We start from the raw sequence: 26,806 nt of genomic DNA, 5'->3' as shown, positions 1-26,806 counted from the left end.
GCATTCAGTTTGTACCAGTTTGTGCAATCATAAGTAGACCACTCTCGCGGACAAGAGTGGGGCCTTCGGAGGAGGGTTTTATAAACGTCTATGGTGTCGTATCTCTTCTCTCTCTATCTCTCAGTCTTATATACTTGCACGCACAGTGTCCATTCACTTTGTTTGTGATCATAGCATTCTCTCATTAAGAACGGAAGGCTCTACCTTCCATAAGAGCAAAAGGAACCTTGAGCAGAGTTCGGAGCACTCATCTTGAGCAAAGCGCAAACATTCATTCCGCTGCACCTAACATTTCCGATGGCCATGTGGAGAGTTTAATACACCCCACGAGACATGCTTCTCTTAGTATCTTTGGGGATTTCTGTACATAGTAATACAAATATGACATTTTTTCTTAAAAAGAAAAAGGAGAGAGAAAAGGGCTTGAGAAGATGGAGAGAGAGTGGCACAGGCCCAGTCAAGCACAAACTCTACAAACAAGAAAGTATAAGGCTTTGCAACACTAGGAGAACGTAGGCTATATATGGACCAAGCAAAAGCGTTCGACCTACACCCTATGCCGCACAACCCATAAAACGTAGGAAAATATGAAAAAAATAGTGCATCTGCCAAGAAGATCACAAGTGGCTGGCCGCACCAAATTTGAAAAACAACTCCCACATGCCTAGAATCTGTAAAACCCTCACAAGGCAAGGCACAGCCACAAAGAAGGCCTCACTCACAAGATCTATACGGGGAAACGCACGAGATGACCTTCAAAACTCTAATTGAAACAAGTAGAAGGCCGCAATCTTTCAAGTATATCATCTATGGAGTTGAAGTGTCGCATATTCTAGAAAGTTTGCCAAGTCCTTGGAGCATGAGGCTTTGTGGCTATAGAACTCCACCGCTGGATAGCATTGTCTTTAAGAAAAGTGGCTGCTCTAGAGATTTTGGATTCTTTTGTGTAGTTCCTTAGTGAATATCTAGTGTCAAATTGCTGAAGGAACTGCAATGCTTTCTTCGGATCTTTCACTTCCGAATAAGTGAAAATTTTAACCATAAATCTGCCATCCTTAAAGTCTTTGGGCTGATTGGCTATAGGTCCTGGAGGTGTATAATAGGGGCAGGCATACGGGCTCCAACTATTAAACACGTGTGGCCACTGGCGGTGGCAAAGGAGGCGGCACTGGTGGTGAGGAATCAGATGGTGCAAATATGTGTCTGAAGACCCCCCCAAGAGGAATAGAAGATTGCATGGGTTGTCAAGAAGAAGCCCTTGTATTGACTAGTGTTAGAGGAGGGAAATCCCAAGGCATTAAAGGGGGCAATATCTAGTTTAGGAACTCCGGAAGCTTTGCAGAATAGATAGATTTTGTTGAGGATGTTTTGAGAGGTTGTCGCGATGTTATTGAGGAGGAACTGCAAGTACTCGGTAGAATCAAGAAACACCATCTTTATCTGTTTTGGGAGGACCGGTTTGCTTGTCAAGGCAACAAACGATTGAAGCTCTGCTACCACTGTAATCGATGGGCACCACGTGCCAACAGAAAAGAATAGAACTGGAATAGACTTTTTATGTAGATAGATAGATAGATGGATGGATGGATGGATAGATAGATAGATAGATTTCCACTCCCAGATGCACTTGCTCCAAACCTCGGCGCCCTTTTGGTATTTCTTTTATATTGGCCTGACAAAGGGTATAACTGTTTGGAAGCGCGTTCTGTGCTATGCGCAAACCCTAGACTGCGAGAGAGGGCCCCCAAGGCTCATATTTAAAGGCCCTAGGTCAAAAAGCATCAGATATGAAAAGCCTGCATTTAAAAAGCTGTTTTCGTAAATTATGTAAATTTCGTACTGTTCCGTGATTCGCGGTGCAATTTCCGGAACATCCGTACAGGTGCCACACCATCATATTCTAAGTGTACAAACTGACCCTTTTCAATTTGGCCACTTTTGGGCACAAAGAGAGCCCTTAAGGCTAATTCAAAGGCAACAAGCCAAAAAGCATTGATATGGAAAGCTCGCATCTAAAAAGATGTGTCCGCATATTATGTGCAGTTCCGTGATTCACGGCGCAAATTTCGGAACGTCCTTATAGGTGCCACACCATCATATTTTAAGTGTACAAACTGATCCTTTTCAATTCGGCCACTTTCGGGCGCTTTAAACAGGTCCTTTAAATTGGATAGGCCACGTCATCACTCTGTGACAAAAGGCTAGGAACGACCATCGATTGTAGTAGAGAGTTGAAGTATAAATATGCCACCCAAACATCGACGAGGAGACCGAGCACTCCAGCAGTGAATCTCCACTATCAGACTCGAGATCTCCAAGGCCTATGACGCACCCCAACAGAATAAGCATCACCACCGTATATTTACTTAGCACCAAAATCTAAGAGAAAAATAGCCTCAAGCCATCCTTGGAAATTATCAATAGGGCTATGACAGACACTCTGCAACGTGCAAACCAAGGCAAAGACGAGGCTCAACCCACCCACACCTCCACACCCCAAACCATCCACGATCCTATCCAAACACGTGGGGGGGGCGGGGCGGAGAGGGGGGCATCTGGGACATTTGACGCGAACAAAACAAGATGCGGACAGCGAATACTAGCAGTCAACATGGGGTAGCGCGAGACAAAGACTTGGAAGAAGGGCAGTGTGCTAAGAGAGCCTAGAGACACCACTACCAAAATGCGTATGGTAGGGTAGTTTCTTAATGCCTAGTTTCTCCACAAGCTGTGGAGAGAAAGTTTTGCTTGGACCCTGTATCAAAGAGATAACGGCTTCTTGGTGGAACACATGTCTCGATGAATTGCAGTGCTTTTCAGAAGACTTATTAACCTGTACACCTACCAAGTCTAAAACCATGTCCACGAAAAGTCTAGGCTTGTTGTTGCTCATGTTGGTGCAAAATGTTGGTCTCAATGTGATTGCTATTGTGAATGGTGGGAGGATTTTCTAGTACACTCTTGAAAGGTATGTCTTTTGCCTTCGACAAATGTAGCACTTCGCTAGCAATTGCTGAGCTACATATTGTGTATGTGTCTCCTCTAGGAATATCTAAGTGGACGGGCCTCGGCATGCTTTGCTCATGCAATGAAAGTTCTCCATCGTTGCCTGGATGATCCACATGCTTGGATGCCATAAGAGTTGACTTGTAGGATTATGCTTTCAATTACTAAGTGCAAGGAAGCACGAAGCTTTGATACCATTCGCTTTTGACAATTGATCGGAAAAGAAATTAGTGGATTACTGGAATCCAAAGAGTTAGATTAACTTAAACACTTCAAAACAACTTGAAAATAACTGAACAAAGAAGAAAGTGAAGGGAGATGGGGAAGATGGTACTCTTGTTGAAGTAAGTCGGTGGCCCTCAACCACCACTATCAACATCCTTGATTGGGTATTTGTTTGTTATTTGATGTTGCAACTTACATTCAAGCCCGAGAGAGTTGCTCGAGCTCGAGTCGGGTGCTCACTTCATCTACACAAAATTCATGCTTCTGCTATATCCAAAAGATTACCCCAAGAGGTATTTTTACGCCCCCTTGCAACTATCCCAAAATAAGGTCCTCCTTAAAGCTCACAAATCTCAAAAAGCCAATTTTCATGCAAGCTAGAAAATCCCATCTTGTGTAATCGAAAGGCACCGCATGCCAGTTGAAAAAGAACATAACTGAAATAGACTTAAAGACTTTAATACAACTGACACTGAGAGCGAGAGAAGATTCCACCCAATAGACACGGAGTGGCGGAGCTCAAATTTCAGATGCTCTGGCCCTAACATCTTGGCGTCCCTTTCGATATTTCTTTTATAATTGATCTTCAGAAGGTACAATTGATGGCTCTCTCCAATATGCAAATAGCGAAATGCTAGACGCCTCCTCCAAGGCTAATATTTGAAGGCCTCGACAACCTTCCTTCTACTTACCAGTGTCCACTAGCTCCTTTACAAGTCACTGCAATAGAGCTTTCTTGCTGCTGTTGAATGCTCGCCCCATCTCCTCCCTCCCTCCTCGTGCTTCCTCTCCTAGCCCCCTCTTGCCCTCACGTCCCCCCCCCCCCCCGTGCAACCTCTCAGCCCGCTAGCCCTCGCGCTACCTCTCCCAGCCTCAGCCATCCTGCAAGCTCTCCCCCCCTGCGTTGCCCCTCCTTGGCCGTGCTCGCCATTGAGTTGGCTCCCCCCCCCCTCCCTCAATCCCCTGTTTGCGTCCTCGCCCTATGTCCTTCCACAACAACAGACAAAAAAGGAGGCTCCTACCCCGCCCCAGAGGGACTCGGATGAAGCCCCCCTCGCTCGACCTTGCAGCGTCGACCATCTACTTGCTCTCTCGCCGACGGAGCAAGTGAGTGTCACAATCGAGGTGACGTGGCATGACCCTGGGCAGAGGAAACACCAAACACACACACCTTCTCTGGCAGACAGTTTTGCGAATTGCGTTGCAGGGCTGACGTGGCAGTAGTGTACGGACTCCCGCCATTTGCGGCGCAAAATCCGGCTGAAAACACGGAAGGCTGACGTGGCAGAAAACGTACGGGAAGGCAGCTTTTTGTGGCAGTTTTGGGCCTGCTTTTGGCTACACAGTTCTTACGCAATGCTTGAGAGAGAGAGAGAGAGAGAGAGAGAGAGAGAGAGAGAGAGAGAGAGAGAGAGAGAGAGAGAGAGAGAGCTTTATTTTTTTTTAAAGCTTTGCTTTATTTTTTAACAACGGCCTACTGAGGTGGAGCTTGAGGAGATGGAGCGTCGACGATTGATCGACGATGCAGCAAAGATGATGTTAAATTTTGCGAAGGACCCGGAATTTGCAAAATTTATGACCCAGACCTCCTTCGACGAGGTGCACGAACAGTGGCGGAAAACCACAGAAACACCCCTCAAACCGGCACTCAAGAAACCTCCTACTCCAAGGATGTTTACTGAGCAAGAATTAGAAGAGGTGGTTGATGCATGGATTTCTCAGCTTTTTGACGCGCAGAACAAAGTTGAAAAGCACGACAAAAAGCATTAGAAAGGAACTGACTTCCCGGGTTATTTGGGTCGTCAATCTGCTTTTGCTTGGCAAGAAAGCAAAAAAAAGCATGTCAGATTTGAAGGAGTATCCCAAGGTTGCATCTTACGTACGTACTGATTCTATCAGTACCGTACGTGCGTACAGTACGGTTCACTACGTACGGATAGGTTCCATACACTTTTTATTTTGTTTTTTGTGTAAGGGGTGTTTTTGGGCTGCTCTATTTCACCGGATTATGCCTCTCTTTTTGAAAAACGCCTGGCTACTGCTGAGAGCGACTGGTTTTAGCAGTGTGTGCTCCTCTCTTGCAGGTGCCAGCTTTGAGTGTAGTGTGCGGTTTGTAGTACTTACTACTTATTAGAGTCAGGACTTCAGACTTCAGTCTTGGATTATGATGATTCATTATGTATTTATTTTGATGCTCTTAGTTTTATGTGACCATGATAGTAGACATCTGACACTATTTGGTTAGCTAAGCTCAGCTTTGTGTTTCATTGTTTGGTTAGAGTCGTGGACTCTAGTTTTTGGCATTTGCAATGGTCTATTGTTGATTGCTAGTCTTTATTAAAAGTCTTGGTGAATGCATATATAAATGTATGAAGTACTCTCAGTTTTAGGCTTTGTGAAAAAAAGTACGAATTTTTACGTACCTAAAAACTCAATCCATTATGTACTACGTACCTTACGAACTGATTTTGTACCGAACACTACGTACCTAACTACCTTGGAGTATCCAATTCTTCTTCTTCTTCTTCTTGTGACAGTTCTTCTAGCTCTTTTGACTTGAGCGAAGAAGACAGAAAAGGGAAAAAGCAAAGCAAAAAGCAAAGCTTCGGAAAGGGCAAGAAAAAGGCAAAGAAGTCTAAATCTCGCCCAGTTTCGGACAGTGCTACAGAGACTCGTCTTTGGATAGTTCGGACTCCGATGACATTAGATTTTATGCAAGGAAGAAGAACTTTTACAAAGCCAACTAGTATGACTTTCTGGAAGATAAAAGCAAGAAAGTCCGAGAGTTTAAAGAAGGTGGATAGTCTATTAAATTTGACACGTTTTTTGGATTTCGAGATCCTTTGAAGGCTTTGGCTTTCATATAGCAGTTTGACATAGCTTTCTCTGGAGGGCGTTACTCAGAGCACTCCAAGATTCGGAGGGCTACCTCTTACATCAGGGGAAATGCTGAAACTTGGTGGTCCACGCTTCTATTGAAAAAGAAAGCGTCAGTTAAATGACTGAAATTTAAAAGGCTTTTTATTTCTTCCTGGTTGACTCAAGAGTACGAACGTGACATACGAACGGCTTAAAACCATCTTCGGATGACCAAGAGAGATCACTGAACGCATATTACAAGAGATTCTGGAGCTCTTTTCTACCAGCCTCTTCATTTAAGAAGATCTCGTTCAAAGAACAGATTGAGCGGTTTACCTTGGGACTTCCTACAGAGATTCAAGATCACTGCTTAGAGCAAAAGTCAGATTCCATTCAGGAACTGATGAGTCATGCGAAAAGGGGTTTTGCCATTCATTTAGGCAGTTTGAGCTACCCCACAGATGAAATCATGACGCAAAGGACCGAACAGACTTCGAACTATGAAAGTAGAAAGAGGAAGAGCAACCCAGAAAAGAAAGAAAAGGATGCACGACCTAAGCTCACTCTTCGAGAGAGAGCTCTTTACATCAAAGAGGGGAAGTGCTTTGGATGTGGGAAACTGGGCATATCTCCGCGAAGTGCCCTAAAAAGGCACCGAAAGAACAGAACGACAAAGATGAAGACAGGCCTGAGGGTTCAAAAGCAGCTGAGGAACGTGGACGAAAGGGCAAGATGAAAGCAGGACTGGTTCCAGATTGCATGGGTACTGACCCAAGCACGATTAACGAGAGTACAAAACTTTGCCGAGCATGGGGCAAAGTGAAAGACCAAGAAGCCCTGATTTTCTTTGATGGAGGAGCCAAGGTCAACTTCATTTCACGTGAATTGGCGGCGCGGCTCGAGATCACACCCCAGCAGATTGGACCACTAGCAGAGGCAGTTCCAACGGCACTCGACAGGGACGTAGCCATTATACCTGTCGTTGGCAAACTTCGGTTGCATTGTCAAGGGTATTTGGGGCACGAGGACTTCTATATAATGCCCTTGAAATGTTGTGATGTCCTCCTGGGAATTCCTTGGTACGATAAGTGTAACAGACTTGGACACTCCAAGTCAAGAATCAACCGCGACAGCACCAAATAACCACTTCAAAACAATTCACAGATCACAATAGATTTGCACTGGCCCGGCGGAGTTCCGTGTCTAGAGATATTGGCCCCAAAGACTGGCGCCCCTTTCGGTATTTCTTTTTATATTAATCAATCATCAAAGTACAAGAGAGCGGTTAGGGTTTCACTCTCAGACTCTGCGTCCAGATGCTCTGAGAAGTAAGGCCCTCACCACTAATTTAAAGGTTACAAGGGATGCCCAAAAGCAGAGCCCCAAAAGCTTTTAAAATCAGAAGCATCAGTTCTCTCTCTCTCTTAGAGAGTCTTTTCTCTTTTTTTTTAAAAAAAAAAAGCAAAAGCAAAATTCGCGTCGCTCATCATTTTCCATTTTTAAAAAAATAAAAAAAATCCGCCTCCGCGATTTCCGGAAATTAGGGTTTCTGGCAGAAATTAGGGTTTGCAGGAATTTTAGGGTTTCTGGCAGAAATTAGGGTTTCTGTTGTCCGCCACGTCATCACTTTGTGACATACCCCTCTCTTGAAAGCATTGTAATCGACCGCGATTACGCTTGCAAAACCGACAAAAGCCATAAACCGTCTTAGCAGACACTGACTGTTAGTACCTACGTACTAGGAACGCACATCTAGCACATGTACAAAATCGACAGTCACATCACACGACATCACAGGACATCACATGACATTCAACATTTATTCGGATCTTAGACCATGATTTATCGGCAATGTAGCTAGCAATCACATCTAGGTCCAATCGGGACCTCATCGATGTCCGATTGACTAACCCCTATTGCAACCATGTCTATTCGAGATCAATCAGACCAAAATGCTGCAGTCATTTTGGCATCAGTTCCTGCACTCACAAGAAGTCAAGAACAAATCAGTATCATTATCAGGAATTCCATTTCATAAAGTCATCTAGCAGAATACTGTCAGCTCTCAGTATCCCTGAAGCTCAAAGAGACATCAGTGACTTTAGTATCAAAATCGAGGCATCTGTTGACAAAGGAGTGGAGTGACTCCCCTCTTGTGCATCCCACTGCACCAGATCTCCGGCCAAGCTGAATTCTGGGCTCCGTTTGGAGTAGACTATGCTAAACCAAAACATCGAGGTAAAGTTTCACAATCCGAGGAGTATCTGCTAGGTCCTCCTCCTCCATCCACTTCGCATCAAATGCAGGAAAGTTCTTGAACTTAACCAAGAACCGCCTTCGGACTTTACCTTTCTTTGTATCATTATGTGCCAAAATCTGTTCAGGAACAAGGATCTCGTTTTCTTCCACTTTGGGTTGCTCATCAGGCTCCCCATCATCAGGCACATCACCCTTAACAGGTTTCAAGAGACTCACATGCAATGCATTGTGAATCCTCCAAGTATCTGGCAGTTTCAATCGGAAGGAGACATCATTTATCTTGTCAGTAATCTGGAAAGGTCCGTAGTATCACATACTAAGCTTTGGAAAAAGCCTCTCCTTTCCTTTTTTCTTTCTTAGGCGTGCCTTCTCAAAAGTAAGAGCACCCAATCATCCTCCTTCAGTTTCCAGTCGCGACGATGGCGATCCGCTGCCTTTTTCTGTCGTTCTTGAGACTCCTGCAAAGTCTCGCGAACCTTGGCAAAAGCCGTATCCAAATCTCGCGAATATTCATCCGCTTCAAATTTCTAATCTTTCGTGCTCAGGAAGGGTGGAACCTTCGCAGCAGTTTCAACAATCTCTCATAGCGTCTTCCCCGTCGAAGAGTGTATCGTGTTATTGTAGGCAAATTCCACCAAAGGTAAGTTCTTTTCCCATTGAGTCTTCTGATGCGAGATACAAGACTTCAATAAATCTAAAATCACTGAATTGGCAATCTCAGATTGCCCGTCAGTCTGCAAGTGGAACGATGACGGGAACTGCAACCGCGTGCCAATGTTCTCCCAAATTGCCTTCCAAAACAAACTCATAAATCTGGGGTCTCTGTCGGAGACAATCGTCTCAGGCGTGCCATGTAATCGGAAAATCATCGTGATCATTCTGTATTCTCGGGAGATAAAAAAAAATGAAATCCATTTCAATATTTTCCCAGGGGCGGGTGGGTATGGGTAAAGGCTGTAACAATCCCTGTGCCTTATGCCTGTCAAACTTGACCTTCTGGCATACCAAGCAACTGCGAACAAACTCTTCCACATCCTTCTTCAGTCTCCGCCAAAAGAAATCTCTCTCTACCCCTTTCATGGTGGTAGCAATGCCGCGGTCACCCGTAAAAGGTGGACAGTGGCAATCAGTCATAACCTTTTCCCTCAACGGCTGTGTAACGCACAACATAGTCTTTTTCATCAAGTAGCCTTCCCGAAGGGAGTATCCAGTTACTGTCTCCCCATCACGTATCCGTGTGAAAATATCTGCAAAATCTGTATCTGTGGCACACTGATCGACCATATCCTCGAAGCTCCTATGATGTATCGCGGAAATAGCCAGAACCAACGGTTTTTGAGACAAAGCATCTGCCACCACATTCTTCTGTCCCTGCACATGGACAATCTGGAAGTGGAACTGTGACAAGATGTTCACCCACCGCATCTGCTTTTCCGAAAGCTGCTTCTATGACAAGAAGTAGCGCCAACTCTGATGGTCTGTAAAGACAGTAAAATCCGCTCCGAGTAGGTAATGCCGCCACTGAGTAAGAGCGTGGATAACCGCCAAAAGCTCTTTCCCATAGATCTGTGCTGTCATCTCCGGCCTAGAGAACAAACGGCTCTCGTAAGCTATGACATGGCCTTCCTGCATCAAGACCGCACCCAGACTACGACCACAAGCATCACAAAATACTTCAAATGACTTCTGCAAGTCCGGCAAAGTCAAATCTGGTCCTGTAGTGAATTTCTCTTTCAATGTCCGAAAGGCAGTCACCTCTGTGGGTCCCCACGAAAAAGGTACTCCTTTCTGTGTCAAGGTATGCAAAGGGGAAGCAACCTCTGCAAACTTTCGTATGAACCGCCTGTAGTACGAACACAGTCCCAAGAAGCTTCTAACTTCATGGACATTCCTCAAATCGGGCCAATCACGGATAGTCTCTATCTTGGCCGGGTCCATTTGCACTCCTGCTGTGCTGCTGACACAATGTGTCCCAAAAAGTGTATCCATGGTAGGAAAAATTCACTTTTCTTTGCATTAATCACTAGCGTGTGATCTCGTAATGCCTAAAAGACTTGAAGCAGATGATCTCTGTGTTCTGCCTCATTCTTGGAGAAAACAATGATGTTGTCAAAGAAAGTGCCAAAAAAAAAATAGCCTGTACTCTCGAAAAATCCTGTCCATCATCCGGTTAAATGTCGCAGGAGCATTGGTTAAGCCAAAAGGCATCACCAAAAACTCAAATAACCCAAAAGTCGTCCTAAAAGATGTCTTGTAGACATCTCCTGGCGCTATCCTGATCTGATGATATCCACTCTTCAATTCAATCCTGCTAAAGCACGAGGATCCCTGTAACCTGTCGAGTATATCATCGATCCTAGGAATCGGAAATCTGTTCTTGATGGTGATTTCGTTGAGAGTGCTATAATCGATGCACATTCTCCAAGATCCGTCTTTCTTCAAAACCAACAACACTGGAGAGCAGTACGGTGAAGTACTAGGCTGGACAAGACCCTTTTCCAAGAGGTCTTTCACTGAGTTCATAATCTTTTCATTCTGTAGTCGGCTCACACGATAAGGTGGCCGATTCGGTGGCGTGCTTCCAGATATCAGATCAATGGTATGATCTTCAGGCCCTCTCAAAAGCAATCGGCATGAGCGTGGAGAAAAAAAAAAAATCTTGGCGTTCTTTTCTTCAGGTCAAAACATATTCAACCTTTATCCATCGTTCAGTTCTCCCAAAAGAATGAGTAAGAAAACTGAAGTTCATCAAGTACAATCTCTAAGCCCTTCATTTATCAAAGTCGCTTTCTCTGCCCGGTAGTCAACCACGGCGTAGTTCTTGTGGTACCAAGGGATCCCGAGTAGAACGTCACTCACGTGCCCTGAACACCCCTGTCATTGCAAACGAAGTTTGCCAATGCTCGGTGTAATGGCAACATCCCATCCGGGTGCCAGTCGAACTACCTCCGCCTGTGGCGTCAGTCTGTCGGGCGTAGTTCCAAATCGAGCCGCCAATTCCAAGTGAAAAGAAGTTGGCCTTGGCTCCTTCAAAAGAGCTTCCTGATCCTTCGCTTTGCCCCGAAAGCGGCAAAGTTTGTACTTTCATTCATTAGATTCGGTGCAGGTCCCACGCCATGTGGTACCAGTTCTGCTTTTCTATGTGCCTTTTCTGCCACATTCCTCAGCTGCTCTCGAACTCTCAGACCTGTCGTCGTCTTTATCATTCTGTTCTTTCTGTGCCTTATCAGGGCACTTTGCGGAAATATGTCCATGTTCCCCGCATCCAAAGCACTTCCCCTCTCTGATGAAGCGAGCTCTCTCCTCAGGAGTAAGCTTGGGTTGTGCATCCTTTTTCTCTGGCTTGCTCTTTTTCATTCTAGTTTCATTCTTAGAAGTCTGTTCGGCTCGTTGTGTCATGGCCTCATCTGTGGGGTAGTTCAGACTGCCAGAGTGAATGGCAAAGCCCCGCTTCGCATGACTCATCAACTCCTGAATAGAAGCTGACTTCTGTTCCAAGCAGTGATCTCGGATCTCTGTAGGTAGACCCAAGGTAAACCGCTCAATCTGTTCTCTGAACGAGATCTTCTTGAATGAAGAGGTGGGTAGAAAAAAGAGCTCCAGAATCTTTCACAATAAGAATTCACTGTATCGCTCTTGGTCATCCGGAGATGGTTCCAAGCAGCTCGTATATCTCGCTCAAACTCTTGAGTCAACCAAGAAGAAATAAAAAGTCTCTTGAATTTCAGCCATGTAACTGGCACAATCTTGCTTAATAGAAGCATGGACCACCAAGTACGAGCATTCCCCTTAAAGTAAGAGGCAACTCTCCGAATCTTGGAGTGCTCTGAATAGCGTCCTCCCGCGAAAGCGATGTCAAACTGTTGTATAAAAGACAAAGCCTTCGAAGCATGTGAGTATCCTGAAAAAGTACCAAACTTGATCGCGTGGCCACCTTCCTTAAACTCTCGGACTTTCTTGCTTTTATCTTCGAGAAAGTCATACTGGTTGGCTTTGTAAAAATTCTTCTTGTTCGCATAAAACTTTCCGTCATCGGAATCTGAGCTGTCTGTAGACGAGTCCTCAGTAGAACTGTCAGTCTCTGGGCGAGATGTAGCCTTCTTTGCCTTTTTCTTGCCCTTTCCGAAGCTTTGTGTCTTGCTTCGCTTTTTGCTTTTTCTGTCTTCTTCGCTCTAATCCGAGGAGCTAGAAGAACTGTCAGAAGAAGAAGAAGAAGTACTGGGTAGGTCTTCAAACTTGATGCGCTTCTTCAATTTCTTTGCCTTGTCAAATGTCGACCGACGACCCAAATATCCCGGGAAGTCAATGCCTTTCATCTGCTTTTTTGCCGTGCTTTTTGTCTTTCTTTTGCACGTCGAAAAGCTGAGCAATCCGTGCATCAACCACGTTCTCCAGTTCCTGCTCCGTCTATTTTCTTGGAGGCAGAAGGTTTCTTGAGAGCGGGTTTCGGGAGTGGTGTTGTGGTTCTCTGCCACTCCATCTGTACCTCTTTCAAAGAGGTCTGGTTCATATATTTTGCCATCTTCGGGTCCTTGGCAAAATTGAGCATCATCTTTGTTGCATCGCTGATCAACTGGCGACCCTCTATCTCTCGCCGCTCCGCCTAAGTAGGCCAAGGCGGGCCGTACTCTCTGCCGGAATCTTCCTTGTGATCCCTGCCCGCATCTCCAAATGCAGAGGGAGTCGACTGATCATTGCCTAAAGCCATAGGTGCCGCGGAAAAAAAAAATTCGGGGATCGGATTTCCCGTAGAAGAGAAATCGGCTGTGCTCTGATACCACTGTAACAGACTTGGACACTCCAAGTCAAGAATCAACCGCGACAGCACCAAATAACCACTTCAAAACAATTCACAGATCACAATAGATTTGCACTGGCCCGGCGGAGTTCCGTGCCTAGAGATATTGGCCCCAAAGACTGGCGCCCCTTTCGGTATTTCTTTTTATATTAATCAATCATCAAAGTACAAGAGAGCGGTTAGGGTTTCACTCTCAGACTTTGCGTCCAGATGCTCTGAGAAGTGAGGCCCTCACCACTAATTTAAAGGTTACAAGGGATGCCCAAAAGCAGAGCCCCAAAAGCTTTTAAAATCAAAAGCATCAGTTCTCTCTCTCTCTTAGAGAGTCTTTTCTCTTTTTTTTTAAAAAAAAAAAGCAAAAGCAAAATTCGCGTCGCTCATCATTTTCCATTTTAAAAAAATAAAAATAAAAAAATAATCCGCCTCCGCGATTTCCGGAAATTAGGGTTTCTGGCAGAAATTAGGGTTTGCAGGAATTTTAGGGTTTCTGGCAGAAATTAGGGTTTCTGCTGTTCGCCACGTCATCACTTTGTGACAATAAGAACAACGCCGTGGTCGACTATAGGGCGAGAAAAGCGACTTTGACTACAAAGAAGGGCCGAACTATTGTACTTGATGTAAAACTTAAGGGCGAGTCTGTCCCTATTGTATTGGCTTCGGCCGTTTCAAAATTAATGAAATCCAATCTGTTTGTTTACTCGATCTTTTTGAGAGAATTGAATGATGAGAATAGGACAAATATGTCTGAACTTGATAAAGAACGCTAGGATTTTCTCCACACTCATGCCGATTACTTTTCAGAGGGCTTGCTAGGCGATTTACCACCCGCTCGTCCCGAGGATCATACCATTGATCTGATACCTGGAAGCACACCACCGAACCGGCCACCTTACCGTGTGAGCCGAGCCCAGAACGAAGAAATTATGAACCAAGTGAAAGACCTCTTCGAAAAGGGTCTTGTCTAGCCTAGTACTTCAGCGTACTGCTCTCCAGTGTTGTTGGTTTTGAAGAAAGACGGATCTTGGAGAATGTGCATTGATTATAGAGCTCTCAACAAAATCACCATCAAGAATAGATTTCCGATTCCTAGGATCGATGATATTCTTGACCGACTATAGGGATCCTCGTGTTTTAGCAGGATCCACTTGAAGAGCGGATATCATCAGATCCGAATCGCGCCGGGAGATGTCTACAAGACAGCTTTTCGGACGACTTTTGTGTTATTTGAGTTTTTGGTGATGCCTTTTGGCCTAACCAATGCTCCTGCAACATTTAATCAGACGATGGGACATAATTTTTCGAGAGTACAGACTATTTGTTGACACTTTCTTTGATGACATCATTGTTTTCTCCAAGGATGAGGTAGAGGTCATTTAAAGTATATTATGGTGCTTGTGGTCGTAGTCTGGGTGCGGTCTTAATGCAAGAAGGCCATGTCATTGCCTATGAGAGCCGATTGTTTTCAAGGCCGGAATTGACAGCACAGATGTATGAGAAAGAGCTTTTGGCGGTTATCCATGTTCTTACTCAGTGGCGGCATTACCTACTCAGAGCGGATTTTACTGTCTTCACAAGCCATCAGAGTTCACGCTACTTCTTGTCACAGAAGCAGCTATCGGAAAAGCAGATGTGGTGGGCGAACATCTTGTCACAGTTACACTTCCAGATTGTCCATGTGCAGGGACAAAAGAATTTGGTGGTAGATGCTTTGTCTCGGAAGCCGTTGGTTCTGGCTATTTCCGCAATACATCATAGGAGCTTCGAGGATATGGTCTATCAGTATGTCACATATATAGATTTTGCAGATATTTTCACTCGGATACTGAATGGGGAGATAATAGCGAGATATTCCATTCGGGATGGCTACTTGATGAGGAAAACGATGTTGTGCGTTACACAGCCGTTGAGGGAAAAGGTTATGACTGAATGCCACTATCCACCTTTTACGGGTCACCGTGGCATTGCTACCACCTTGAAAGGTGTGGAGAGATACTTCTTTTGGCTGAGACTCAAGAAGGATGTGGAAGATTTTGTACGCAGTTGCTTGGTCTGCCAGAAGGTCAAGTTTGACAGGCATAAAGCATAGGGATTGTTACAACCTTTACCCATACCCACCCGCCCCTGGGAAAGTATTGCAATGGATTTTATTTTTGATCTCCCGAGAACACAGAGTGGTCACAATGGTATCTGGACTGTTATTGATAGGTTTAGCAAGCAAGCTCATTTCATTCCAGTGAAGGAAATAGTCAAGCCGGATCACTTAGCGAGGCTGTTTGTGGCCTAGATCTTCAGATTACATGGCATGCTCGAGACGATTGTCTCCGACATGGACCCAGATTTACGAGTTTGTTTTGGAAGGCTATTTGGGAGAACATTGGCATGCGGTTGCAGTTCTCGTCATCTTTCCACCCGCAGACTGACGGGCAATCTAAGATTGCCAATTCAGTGGTACTAGATTTATTGAAGTCTTACATCTCGGATTAGAAGACTCAATGGGAAAAGTATTTACGTTTGGTGGAATTTGCCTACAATAACACGATACACTCTTCGACGGGGAAGGCGCCATTTGAGATTATTGAAGGTGCTACGAAGGTTCCACCCTTTTTAAGCATGAAAGATAAGATTCTTGAAGCCGATGAGTACACGCGTGACTTGGACATGGCTTTTGCCAAGGTCTACGAGGCTTTGCAGAAATCTCAAGAAAGACAAAAAAAGGCAGCAGATCGCCATCGTCGCGATTTGAAATTGAAGGAGAACGATTGGGTGCTCTTATGTTTTGAGAAGGCACGCCTGAGAAAGAAAAAGGGAAAGGAGAGGTCTTTTCCAAAGTTTAGTATGTGATACTACGGACCTTTCCAGATTTCCAAAAAGATAAATGATGTCTCCTTTGGACTGAAGCTGCTCGATACTTGGAGAATTCACAATGCTTTTCATGTGAGTCTCTTGAAGCCTTTTAAAGGCGATGTGCTCGAAGATGGGGAGCCTGATGAGCAATCCGAAGTGGAAGAAAAGTGATAAAGCGGTTCTTGGTTAAATTCAAGAACTATCCTGCATTGGATGCCAAGTGGATGGAGGAGGAGGACTTAGCAGATACTCCTCAGATTGTGAATCTTTACCTTGAAGAATTTGGATTAGCATAGTCTATTCTAAATGGAACCCCGAACTCAGTTTGTGCAGAATTTGGTGCAGCGGGTATGCACAAGAGGGGAGCGACCACTCCTTTGGCAACGGATTGCCTCGATATTTGATATTAAAGTCACTAATGTCTCTTTGCGTTTCAGGGATACTGTGAGCTGACAGTATTCTGTTGTAATGATTGGAATTCCTGATAATATGATACTGATTTTTCTTGACTTGTTTAAGTGTAGGAACTGATAGACGAAATGACTGCAGCATTTTGGTCTGAATGATCTCGATAGACATGGTTGCAATAGGGATCAGTCAATCGGGCATCTATGAGGTCCTGAGTGGATCTAGATGCGATTGCTAATTGCGTTGCCGATAAATCATGGTCTGAGATCCGAATGAATTTTTGAATGTGATATGTCATGTGATGTCCTGTGATGTCGTGTGATGTGACTGTTGATTGGTACATGTGGTAGATGTGTGTTCCTAGTGCGTCGGTTCTAACAGTCAGTGTTTGCTAAGACAATTAATGGCCTCTGTCTATTTTGCAAGCGTAATCGAGGGCGATTACAATGCTTTCAGGAGGGGGGTTTGTCACAATCCAGGTGATGTGGCATGACCCTGAGTAGAAGAAACACCAAACACACACACCTTCTCTGGCAGGCAGTTCTTTGAATTGCGCTGCAGGGTTGACGTGGCAGCAGTGTACCGACTCCTGCCATTTGCAGCGCAAAATCCGATTGAAACGCGGAAGGCTGACGTGGCAGAAAACGTACGGAAAGGCAGCTTTTTGCTGGAGTTTTGGGTCTGCTTTTGGCTACGCAGTTCTTACGTAATGCTTGAGAGAGAGAGAGCTTTATTTTTTTCAAAGCTTTGCTTTATTTTTTACCAAGCCTTGTGAGAGGAGATGCATTATTTTTGAATGCCTTTTATGGCCAACTTTTGGGACAGCTTTTGGGGCTCTGCTTTTGGCATCCCTTGTAAAATCTTTATAAGTGTGGACAGGCCTCCCACTTCTCGGAGCATCCGGACGTATAGTCTGAGAATGAGAGCCTCCCACTCCCTTGTACTTTGAGTTGTAGATTAATACAAAAAGAAATACCGAAAGGGGCGCCAGTCTTTGGAGCCAATATCCTAGGCACGGAACTCCGCCAAGCCATGTCGAATCAATTGTGAATTGTGAACTGTTTTGAAGTGAATTTCTATCATGTCGCGGTAGAATCTTGACTCGGAGTGTCCAAGTCTATTACAATGAGCCTTGCAATAGAGGTGGAGCGCCTCCAGGCCACCTCTGTCATCTGTAAGATTATCGGCAGCCAGTTCAACAGAGGTGAGGTGCACTATCTCCTTTAGGCCCGCCTTCTTGCGGAGGTCGGAAAGATCATCGACGTTCAGCTCCTTGGGTGTGTTTATTACCTGATTGAATTCAAGACTCTCGAGATGACTTCCAAGGTCATTTCAATGGCCATCCGTGCAGTTTGGGCTCATTTTCGACAGTGGCGCCACGGTTTCGACCCAGCTTTTGATGTTCTTGTCGAGAAAGCAGATCTGCCCATTTTGGTTTGCTTCCCCGGCGTGAGGAGAGAGTACCTCTCGCTTTTATCCAAAATTGGCTCTGAGATTGGAACAATCTTGGAGACCCCACACACAGTAGCTTTAGTAGCTGCCAGAGTAGTAGATATATATATACTGTACACGTTTTGGTTTGGGACACCCACACTCTCTTGAAGGTAGTCTACCTAGGGTGAGTGGTGGTTAGATCCGATAGAGCGTGGAGTATTATTTGGGACTCCTGAACCAGTGCTTCATTTGCAGAGAGATGGGCCATCTTGTGAAGGCCTAATATTGCAGGAGAACATTCGCGCCACAAACTCAGCCTCCGAAGGCGAGTCCGTCATAGCAGGTAGAGACCTAGGGTACACAAGCTGACATTTCTTTTGAGATGGGTGACTAGTCAGCCAATGGTTAGTAGGAGATACATGGTCGTCGTCGTCAAGGACATGTTCGCCATACAAGCCCCCTTGGTGGCTGACCTATAACAGATCAGCCGCATTGGGTTTCCATAGAGAACTGGTTTGACCCTCTATAGCAGGATATGCTTGAGGAGTCTCCTTCCACCTCAGCCTCGCTGCCACCAGCTCCCCCCCCGCGCGTCGACTCCACTGCTCCGTCTCCTCCTCCCCTTCCCCCATCCTCCCCTCTCGTCCCTCCCATCTCCCCCTATATTCCCTCAACCTCGTCTCTTAGCCCGTCTCATACCCCACCATTGGCACAAGAGACAAGACACTCCTCAACAGCTCGTCTCGGTAGTGCTTTTTTGACGATTTGTCTAGCTCGAGAGGGACAGCCCCACTTGAGGACGACACTTTTGATACAAGCTTCTCCTTTTTCGTCAGTCCTCGTGGGCTGACTTTCACAAAGTGATGACGTGGCGTGCCCAAGTGGAAATAAATGGCCGAGAGGACAAGGGAGATTTGCGCTGGTTGTTTTGGGCAACTTTTCACACAAGCTTTTTAGAGTAGATGCTTTTGGGATTGAGTGCTTTTGGTACTGATGCTTTTGGGGCTCTGCTGTTGGGCATCCCTTGTAAGTTTTAAGTGCCAAGGGGGCCACTTTTTAGAGAGCATCTGAATGTAGAGTCTTAGAGAGAGTTGGACCCTCGGGTAGTTGTATCTTTGTGAAGTAATAATAAAGAAATACCGAAAGGTGCGCCAGAAAAAGCATTTCTTTGGCAAATCTTTTGAAGAAAGGAAAGTTTCGACAGTTCGTCGTCTTCTAGTTCTAGAGAGGATGATAAAAACTGGAAGAAGTGGAGAAAAAGCAAGAAAAGAAGAATTTTGAAAAAGTTAAGAAGGCACATCGAGCTATCTAGCAGTTCAACGGAGGAGATTTCATCCTTTGCTGATAGTTCAGAATGTGAACAAAACGACAAGAAGACCAAGGAGTTCAAGGATGGGGGTCAAGCAGTCAAGTTTGATACGGTTTCAGGCTATTAGGACACCCATCGAGCCCTTGAAATCATACAACAATCTGATGTCACCTTCTCAGGAGATCGTTTCTTGGAACACTCCAAGGCGCGAAGGGCGGCATCTTACTTGAAAAAAAAAACACAGACATGGTGGCCTACTGTATTGTTGCCTAAAGAAGCACCTAAGAAGTGGTTAAAATTAAGAAAATTTTCACGTGTGCGTGGATAACAAAAGAATATGTAGATGTGATCATAGTAAGGTGGTACCGTACGTAATGTACGGTACGTATTTGTACGTACTATACGTCGTTCCGTATGGATAAATTTTTTATGTACGTAAAAATACGTACCTTTGTAAAAACAAGTAAATGAGAGAACATTTAAAAAAAATTCCATTCCTCAGTAGAGATTTAGAAAATGTATATCATGCAAACTACTTGGGGACACATCAATAATTCCTACACACATTTAACATTACCAATTGGAGATTCACTAACCAAGTACCAAGTAACGATCGTGTATAACATACATTAAACATGTGTATCTCCTTCAAAAGAACAATGAAAAACCTTTAAGCATTGAATAATGAAAGTACATGCTGACAATTGAACAATGAAAGCTTACATACTACATTATATAGAGTCAGAAGTGTAAACATAACATTGGTTCAAGTAGCCCACAACTGCTAATAAGGAGTGACCCACAATAGTAACAAATGTCAAGCCAAAATGGCTCCTAATAGAGCATACATAAAGAAAAACACCCTGATGAAATATGTGAAAATATCTGGATCTAGTCACTAGTGTCTAATGCTTAGTTGAACTCATCATCAGAAGAAGAAGATGATGACGTGGAAAAGAGCACGTCTCCATCTGTCACGACATTACCCTCGTCACATCAAACTCTGGCTCTATCACCTTAGCACATGTAGCCTCGACTACACCATTTAAATTACTATTGTCCTCCCCCTCCTCGGTGTGAATGAGACGAACTGTCTCATTTGCACGTTGCCGAGTACGAATGGGTAGCTTCCCTTTGCGAATGCTCTTCCGTCACGCACTCTCCCCACTTGCAACTAGTAGACGTAATGGGATGCTATAAGCTCGTGCACGAGACCTCGTCACACGCCGATCCACATCCTCCAGCTCTCTGTGAAGCATACGTACTATCTCCTCCCTGATATGCTGGTCCACCTTCTCCACATCAGAATCATCTACCAACTTTATATGTGAGGGATCAGCCTGTTGTACATCATGTTAACAATGGTGTAAATTAGAATTTAAGAATCATGTATAATATTTTTAAACATAGACTATGAAGTGTGAAAGATGTAAATAGCTTCTACTCCATACCTGCTTGGGTGTCCCCAAAGCGTGGTAAGCGTGCACGAGCCTCATGTTGGCCGTGCAATACACTAACTTCTCCAACTGAGATGTGCCAAGGCGATTCCGGATCTTTGTATGGATCAAAGAGTAAGCACTCCAGTTGCGCTCGCAAGCACTTGCTGAGAAATCCTACATTTGCGAGTGTCCAATGTCGTTGGTTTAATAATTACCATAGATAGATAGATAGAGAGAGAGAGAGAGAGAGAGAGAGAGAGAGAGAGAGAGAGAGAGAGAGAGAGAGAGAGAGAGAGAGAGAGAGAGAGAGAGAGAGAGAGAAGCTTCGTTAGCTATTAGTAGATACCTGCGAGAGCACATGTAGAGTCAAAGTAGTCAAGCGTGGAAGACCTAGGCGACCATAACTCTGCCACCGAGTGAGAGCAAAAGTAGTTGCCTCTGAACGCAATGCCACCGCATGCGAAAACGATGGCCCCAAGTTATTCATGTACCTGCACATCTCTGCATCTATTTCAAGTTGCTCCTCCTCATCGAACAAACGACTGATGTACTCGTCCTAAGTGTCAAGAGATCACTCTCTTCTAACAACCTTGGGGATCGAGTAAAGCAGCCATCCCATGAATAGGACGGCTCATAAAATTCCACCTACTCTCTACAAGAGCCAAGATATCATCTCAGCTGCAAAAAATCAGCAATGCCAAAGGTTAGACTCAATGGCACATGCCACATGGTAGGCCATAGCATGTGCCATGTATCACACATCAATAGCATCAGTAGATAAATATTTAATAGCATAAAATTCAAAGTTGTAAGAAGTTTAACATCTGATACTCACCGTTGCTGGTTCAAGCCTTTGCACGCCGTGATACGGCTCTTCATCTGCATGAAGAGATGGTAAACAAGGCCCAATGTGGAGCCCTCCATGTCAGTGACTTGTAGCAACACATACATTGCTTGCAATGCCACTATCAGAGTCTGCACCTCTGTCCAAAAAGAGTCATCCAAGACACGCCTCTGAATGGCTTTGGTGTCCTCACTCTGTGCACGAGCCAGGTCTCTCCACATTGGGTACACAACTGTCTGCAACAGTGGATCCCTCACCTTGCAGAGTCTTTGCAACACAAAATACATATATGCAAACCTGGTCTTGGAAGGCCGCACATATCAAGGGCACTGTGGCTACGAAAGATGGCTAGAGCCTGATGCTTCTTTCGGAAGAATGTGGTCATCCTATTAGCCTCTGAAATTGGAGTGTTACCATTCACCGAGCGAGGTGTTCCGAGCTAGTCAAAAAACCGAGCAAGACTTGAGAGAGAGAGAGAGAGAGAGAGAGAGAGAGAGAGAGAGAGAGAGAGAGAGAGAGAGAGAGAGAGAGAGAGAGAGAGATTAATTCAATAACAAAACTAAGAATCTAGCTCCAAAGGATGAAAATAATCCAGAAATTAGGGCGCATTGAATCGATGCCAAGATAGGTGCTTTTATTAGCCATGAGATGAGAGTAGTCCTTGAGCATGTGAAACTCTTAATAATTGTTAGTCACTTACCAGTCTAGAGTAAAATATTTTGGGTGTGTTGATGTTGGTTGAAGAGAGTTCGCTTAAGAGGGCTCCCCCATAAATCTTCTTAATGCTGATTTGGAAGGCCGTCAACCGGCAATAGAGGTGCTCCATACACTCCCAAGCATTTCATTAAGACCCAATCAATTTGCCTTAGATATTCCCATAAATCAAGAAAATTGAAGCCAAATATAAACTCGCATCACCATCATCAGGTTTGCCATTGTCTTCTCAGTGCAGATCTCTGCCCTCTTTTGTCTTTGCCCTACCTGCACCATAGCGAATTCCCTTTGGTCCTACATGCGACATGCCTTGCATCTCTCGCATGAGAGAGCAACTTCCAATTGCAGGTCAATGGCCATCTCACGATGGCATTGCGACAGACCAAGCACGGCTTCCATATTCTATCGACCAAGCACAGACGCGGGCTACCCATAAGCCGTAGAGCATCAATGAAATGGAAAGAGAGAGTTGACGTAGACCATGAAAAAAAATTACATCTCTTTGTCTCTCGCCTCATCGTCACATATGAAATCTCTCGCTCTCTCTACCCTCCTTCCTCTCTCTTTCTCCTCCACATGCCACCTTCTAGGGCTTTCCCTTGGGAAACCTGTGAGCATCTTTATAGATTCTTACTAATGGAAGCACCTCTAGTAGTAGGGGGAAAACCAAAATTTTTAAAAGAGGAATCTCACAAGATACTCAAAAGTCCTTTGGTTTTTGCAGTGAGGAATGCAGGTGTGCATCGAACTGCGAAACCGCTGTATCTGAACCAATGGTCAAACCAACAGCCCCATCGCTATTGGCTACTCGCTTTGCTATAATTTTTCCATCTGTTTGTGCGTCTCGGCAGTGTGAATAAACACAACATGGAAAAGGGACGACGACGGTGGCTTGTGTGTGCAGTCTGAATGCACCCTAAGAGAAAAAAATGTGTTTCCATGTGTGCAAAGATATTGGGCCTTGGTTTACATCTCTCTCTCATTGTTATCTGTGTGTATGCACCACAGGAATCTCTCTCTCTCTCTCTCTCTCTCTCTCTCTCTCTCTCTCTACGTTGGCGAGAAATCCATTTCGCATACATACAAAATTCCCTTTAAAATAAATCCAAATAGGAAAATTTACAAAATGATCGATATCTTTTGCAGTATAACTCTATTTTCTAATCGAACCTTCTTCCCTTCCCTTTACCCAGTTGTTTTGATTTTTGCATCGGCCAAGGCTAAGTCTTTTCAGCAACACTGCTTGAGGCGGGAGCTTGAAAGATAATCTCAATGGCAGTGATGATCCAGGTGAGGAGGAGCAGTAGGGCTTGTTGTGCGACCTCAGCTGGAGGTGATTTTTTTTGGATATCATCTCGATGATGAGAGCAGTGTGCGTTCCGTGAGGGGTGCAAGGTCTGCAGCATGCGCACACAATCTCTCTCTCTCTCTCTCTCTCTCTCTCTCTCTCTTTGTGTCCAGGCACACAATGTCTCTGCAGTTTGTCTCTCAGAGAGTAGCAATGGGAGGGGGTTAGGAGCACGTGGTGATCAGCTTTCAGGAGCTTTGCCAGGTGTAGCCAGAGAGGAAAGCACGGGCCCAGGAGCATGCATGCGCAATGGGATTTGGTGATCAGTGTTGTGAGCAACTGAGCAAATGGCTATGCTTGTGCACCGAAACAGGTACAAACAACAATACCTTGACGTTTCGTTAATTAAGGAGAGGGAATCTCAAGATTGGATCACTGAAAAATTTTAGTATTTCGCTTCCAAAGGTGGGATCTAAGAACCCCTCAAATCAATCCGCGTCGCCGCGGACTGATTTGAGAGGGTTTTGATTGGATTAATGAAAAATTTTAGTATTTTTGGGATCTAAAAAACCTTCGGAGTCCGAATCCAACACCGACTGATTTGAGAGGGTTTTGGTTAGATTAATGAAAAAGTTTAGTATTCTGCTCAAAATGTGGGATCTGGAAAGACCCCCAAATCAATCCGCGTCGCCGTGGATAGAGTTGAGAGGATTTGGCTTCTCAAAAAATTATACAAGATGGAGACGGACGGACATATCAATTGCTGAGTTGGAACCAATGAGGAATGCTTGCGCTTTCACTCGCCACACAGAGCCGACGATCATCAATTGCCTATCTAAGTTTGCTGTCAAGTCGCATCCAACCAAAAAGAGAATGTGTCTCACCCCCCAGCTCACCCAAGCTTCACCTTTAGTAGATTCTGCCAATCATGTTCTTCATGAGCACTCTCACAGAGCCAATTTATGTACAAAAGATGTGCATTGTGTGACAGGAGTGCGCCCAGATGCAAAACTTCAACAAATAGATGCCTGATCAACCACAACTCCTTCATGTGACAGAGGCCTAAGTAATCTTCTAGCTTTTCTTTCTAGTGGACCCTACACATGAGCGAGAGAAATAGAGAGAGGCAACATGCATGAAGAATCAAGCGGAGTCCTAGAGGCGATCAAGATGCATTATGAAATGCTACCGTTTACTCCTAGCAAAGCAAGCAAGAGATCTTGTAACACTCTCACTCATTACCATTTATATTAGCACTCATGCGCACATTATAGAATGTTAAGAGTTGTGACACATGTACATCATGCTCACCTAGTGGGTGCCATTGCTTTCCCTCCTCCTCCTGGCAGCTATCACCTCCTCCTCCTCCATGCCTACTGGCTGAAGCTAAGTGTCTCCAATGATTTGTTGTCAATGCCCTACACGAATGTTGAAAACGTCCTTCAGGTCCTCAAATGCCTTGCACATGCCATCCCTTGATTCTTCCACCACTTTCTCTGGGTGCTTCCGTCTTGCCTCCCATAGTTGTTTGCGGGTGCAAGTTTGATACTTTAAGAAGCCAAAAGGCTATTATCATCCATGTGCCGTACATGCTCCATATAGCTTTTAAAATAATTCCACTTGGGAGTTGGAAAGGATGTTATTACAATTGTTACTACACATTTTTTAGTCCTCCAAAGAAAGGGCTCTCACTGGAGCAGTTGTTGATGAGCATGTTCTCAAGCATTTGGTGTATTGAAGTGGAGATTGTCAAAAGCATGTTAGCTTTCATCTCGATGGTTCAAGAATCATGTGGATGTTTTTAGATTCAGAGGAAATGACAACACTAAGTACAAGTTTCATTGCCCGTCGAGTGCAAGAGTCTGCTTGAGAATGCATTGAAGGGGTTGTATTGGGGTGTGATTTAAAGTCCACCCAATTGAAGTGTACTAGAGGCTTCATGAAGAGGCAAAACATTTTCTAGACCACACAACACCATTCTTAGAGAGAGAGAGAGAGAGAGAGAGAGAGAGAGAGAGAGAGAGAGAGAGAGAGAGAGAGAGAGAGAGAGAGAGAGAGAGATTTCATTATCGTCCTCGGAGGTCAAATATGACCCATGGGACCAAGAAAACGTACACGGTTGTGCCTCTTTACTAGAGGAGTACATGGAGAATTATGACTAAAGTGGATACAACAAAATTGTGACACATGTCACTTAGGAGAGGGAAAAGGAAAAGGTGGCTTGGGAGTTTTTGGAGCTCGAAATTCCTCAATGATGGCCTTGCCGCCTTGGTAGACGGCCCATTTTCCGATTGCTCGTGCTTCACGAACCTTTTTGAGTTCTTGTTTCTTAACTTTGAGTTGGGCGGGTGTCAATGCCTCGCTTATCCAAATTTTGGTGCCCTTGAGAAGTCGTGCTTGTTGTAGAAGTGCTCTACGTGCCTCTTTAGCCTTGAAGACCAAGATGCCTTTGTTGGTGCGCTTGTCGTGGTGAACCTTGTCAATTGTGTTGGGGTCGAACTCCGTTGGGTGGATGGCTTGGTTAAGCTTCACTAGAGTTGATGTGTAGTCATCACTCTCCCCCCACCAAGTAGATGGCAAGCCACCGATTCGAACGGATAGTGCTAGTCCTTCCCGTCGGCGACGTTCTTGCATGCACTCTTCTACTTTGGAGGAGACCGTGATGGTTGCTTCTTGAACTTGGGTGACAAGGTTGGCCATGGTTGCGGTTAGGGTGTGTTCGACCTCCTTTGCTTTGGCGAGAAGGTGCTCACTATCGTCTTGCTTTTGGGACTCCAAGGAGGAGAGACGTGTCTCAAGGGCTGCAAGACGCACCTTGAGTTCTGCATTCTCGTCCTTGAGCTCTCGAATTTGAGATTGGAGACGGTCCATTGGATCCACCCGTGGGGTGGGCACAAAAAGACGGGTCCGTTTGATTGGGGAGAGAGAACCCTCGCGTTGCATCGCAGATTTGCAGGTGGGAGAAGTTTCTTCTTACTCAAGTCTCTTCCGGTTTCCTCCCACTTGAGGCTCTGAGTTTCTCGTGGGAAGGGTCAGATTTGCTTATTTGAGTCTCTTCCGGTTTCCTCGCAGTCGAGGCTCTGCGTGGGAAGGGTCGCCTGTAGTTAGGGCTCAATATTGATTGTGTTGACAGAGTTCAGTCGGGCAGGGGCACTCATTAGTCGGGCAGGACGAACTCGGGTTGAGTCGGAGCAGGAGCCGCCGAGTGAGGCTTGTCGAGCAGGTATTCTGTTGGACATGGGAGGCGGGGCGGAGCTATGGCTGTGAAAGGCTCTCCCGCAGGGCTGCCCCTCGCCCTAGGGAGGCCTGCGAGAGAGAGAGAGAGAGAGAGAGAGAGAGAGAGAGAGAGAGAGAGAGAGAGAGAGAGAGAGAGAGAGAG

The 26,806-nt window shown here is 45.0% G+C and overlaps 1 protein-coding gene across 5 annotated transcripts in view; it reads left to right on the top strand.

The window, feature by feature from the left end:
* Positions 1–26,806, top strand: part of LOC147433781 (pentatricopeptide repeat-containing protein At3g02330, mitochondrial-like) — an 80,986-nt gene that overhangs the window by 26,311 nt on the left and 27,869 nt on the right. Inside the window, exon 4 of one of the 5 annotated variants that reach the window (XM_086490391.1) lies at positions 22,864–23,102. The exons of the other annotated variants lie outside the window; for them this stretch is intronic. The gene's annotated coding sequence lies outside the window, so the exon portion shown is untranslated. Of the gene's footprint in view, positions 1–22,863; positions 23,103–26,806 lie in introns of those variants that run through there. 5 annotated transcript variants of the gene reach the window in all.

The sequence above is a fragment of the Adiantum capillus-veneris genome, chromosome 19 (genome assembly GCF_014529385.1).
Source record: "Adiantum capillus-veneris isolate H3 chromosome 19, ASM1452938v2, whole genome shotgun sequence".
NCBI lineage: Eukaryota > Viridiplantae > Streptophyta > Polypodiopsida > Polypodiales > Pteridaceae > Adiantum > Adiantum capillus-veneris.
Note: the sequence above shows the minus strand (reverse complement) of the source record. Positions and strands in the feature narration are given on the sequence as shown.